Below are 3,223 nucleotides of genomic sequence, written 5' to 3'. Positions count from 1 at the left end.
ATGGAAAAAGAGATCAAAAAATGATCTGACCAGCCACAGGGAGCAATGGAAGAGACCAAAGGGTTACAGCGTAGAGACCAAATCTGGTCAAGGATGTGACCGTGGGTATGGGTGGGGGTCGAAACGTGGGATGAAAAATTAAGACAAGAAAGAGTAGCAGAGAAATCTTTAGAGAGAGAGTCCTCCCGCGGATCACCCGGCCAAAAGTTAAAATCCCCCAGCAGAATTAGCGAAGAATTATTTACAGCCAGGGTGGCCAAGAGATCCTGCAGAGAGGACACAAAAGAAGGCATGTGTTGAGGGGGACGGTACAGAAGGATCACCGTGAGGGGAACCGGGAGGTTGAGAGAGCGGGCCACCAGAAAATCAACACTGGGAATACAAGGATGCGAAAGGAGCTGGAATTGCAAGGAGCGGCGAGCTATCATCGCCACGCCACCCCCAGTTCTTCCATCTGGGCGGTCGGCGCGGAGGGCGTAGTGAGTTGGAGGGAGGATAGCAAGAAGGTCAGGGAGTGAATGGGCAGAAAACCAAGTCTCAGTGAGGAAAAGGAAATCCGGGGGGTCAGTGTCCAATAAATTAAAAAGAGCGGTTTGGTTTTTTACGGCGGAACGCGTATTTAAAAGAATAGCAGAGGCAGGAGGAGGGCCAGGGGGAACACGAGCTAGGGAATGCAGAGGAAGAATAGGGGAAGGGGAAGAGGGCAAAGCAGCACCAGAGAGTGAGGGGGCGTAGATACCATACAAGGAAAGGTTTAGAGCTGCAGAAGGGGAGAGGGGAGTAGAGGCAGAGAGAGAAGAAAGTTGAGCCGAAGAGTACGCCAGACGAGGGGCAGGGTCTGTGGCCCCTGGTCCCGGCCGGTCGCGGACGGGCGCAGACGGGCTTGCCTTAGGCGCGCCCGCTGCGCCCGTCCGCTGCGCGAGCGGTAAAAGCACATGATAAATAGTGCGGCAGGAGGGCGTGGTCAAGGAGTGGGCGTGGCCGGGGGAGTGTCCGCTCCAGGCGGCAGGCGATGGAATGAGCGGCCGCAGCAGCGATCAGCTCGGCTGCGAGGTCGGCAGAGTTGAGGACAGGACCCCAGAGGCAGGTAGGCAATGTGAATTTTAAAAAGCGCGAATTAGCGCTGCAAAATAAAGATACAAGGGTTAAAACACAAGAGGTCTAAACGCTCCCGCGGAAGGCAGGGGAGTGCTCCAATGGGGAAAGAGCTAGCAATCAGCTCCTAAATACCGGCCCAAGGGGGCGTGGTCAAGGAGTGGGCGTGGCCGGGGGAGCGTCCGCTCCAGGCGGCAGGCGATGGAATGAGTGGCCGCAGCAGCGATCAGCTCGGCTGCGAGGGCGGCAGAGTTGAGGACAGGACCCCAGAGGCAGGTAGGCAATGTGAATTTTAAAAAGCGCGAATTAGCGCTGCAAAATAAAGATACAAGGGTTAAAACACAAGAGGTCTAAACGCTCCCGCGGAAGGCAGGGGAGTGCTCCAATGGGGAAAGAGCTAGCAATCAGCTCCTAAATACCGGCCCAAGGGGGCGTGGTCAAGGAGTGGGCGTGGCCGGGGGAGCGTCCGCTCCAGGCGGCAGGCGATGGAATGAGCGGCCGCAGCAGCGATCAGCTCGGCTGCGAGGGCGGCAGAGTTGAGGACAGGACCCCAGAGGCAGGTAGGCAATGTGAATTTTAAAAAGCGCGAATTAGCGCTGCAAAATAAAGATACAAGGGTTAAAACACAAGAGGTCTAAACGCTCCCGCGGAAGGCAGGGGAGTGCTCCAATGGGGAAAGAGCTAGCAATCAGCTCCTAAATACCGGCCCAAGGGGGCGTGGTCAAGGAGTGGGCGTGGCCGGGGGAGCGTCCGCTCCAGGCGGCAGGCGATGGAATGAGCGGCCGCAGCAGCGATCAGCTCGGCTGCGAGGGCGGCAGAGTTGAGGACAGGACCCCAGAGGCAGGTAGGCAATGTGAATTTTAAAAAGCGCGAATTAGCGCTGCAAAATAAAGATACAAGGGTTAAAACACAAGAGGTCTAAACGCTCCCGCGGAAGGCAGGGGAGTGCTCCAATGGGGAAAGAGCTAGCAATCAGCTCCTAAATACCGGCCCAAGGGGGCGTGGTCAAGGAGTGGGCGTGGCCGGGGGAGCGTCCGCTCCAGGCGGCAGGCGATGGAATGAGCGGCCGCAGCAGCGATCAGCTCGGCTGCGAGGGCGGCAGAGTTGAGGACAGGACCCCAGAGGCAGGTAGGCAATGTGAATTTTAAAAAGCGCGAATTAGCGCTGCAAAATAAAGATACAAGGGTTAAAACACAAGAGGTCTAAACGCTCCCGCAGAAGGCAGGGGAGTGCTCCAAATGGGTAACGACTGTTCGACGCCTGTTCTGGGGTTGGGTGGGTTGGGGGAGAGTTGGGGGTGTTTGATGTTGCAGGGGTCTGTCAGTGTGCCACTAGGGTTGTTGAGGTTCTGTTACAGCTATAGATTTACCAATGGCGGCTAAGTTGGAACTGAAATGTGTTACATGGAATGTGCGGGGGCTCAACTCCATGAGTAAGAGGTATAAGGTGCATGCATATCTAGTGCGTAGGGGGGTTCAGATAGCCTTTCTGCAGGAAACGCATTTGACTCTGGCGGAGGGGCGAGCGCTGCAGCGGCGTTGGAGGGGGCAACTTTACTATACTACCTACTCCGCTCATGCTAGGGGGGCGTTGATTTGGGTTCGGGTGGGCGTCCCCTTCCAGCCCATAACGATGGAGATTGACTCGGAAGGGAGGTTTGCAGCGGTGCTGGGGAGATTGGATGGCCGAGACGTCACGCTTTGCAGTGTTTATGTCCCTAATTTTGACCAAGCCGCGTTCTTCTCGGCGTTATCGAAAAGATTGGCGCCTCTGTTGATCAGCACGGTGTTCATGGGGGGGGACTTTAATTCGGTGGTGGATGTGGATTTAGATCGCTCTCATCCTCCCCTGGCTCAGTCGGCGGTGCGCAGGGTGGCCAAAGCCCGGAGGGCCTGGCAAGAGCATTGGGGCTTCCTAGACGCCTGGCGCACGCTCCATTCCAGCGATAGGGACTACTCGTTCTACTCCGCACCCCATGATCTCCACGTCCGCCTCGACACATTTCTCTGTACTGCTGGGACCCAAGAACTAGTGCGCAGTAGCGAGTACTTGGCGAAGACTATCTCAGACCACAACCCTTGCTTACTCACAGTCCTCTGGTCTAGACAGCGGCAACCGATTCCCACGT

The sequence above is a fragment of the Lissotriton helveticus genome, chromosome 6 (assembly GCF_964261635.1).
Source record: "Lissotriton helveticus chromosome 6, aLisHel1.1, whole genome shotgun sequence".
NCBI classification, from domain to species: Eukaryota; Metazoa; Chordata; class Amphibia; order Caudata; family Salamandridae; genus Lissotriton; species Lissotriton helveticus.
This window is presented reverse-complemented; position numbering follows the sequence as displayed.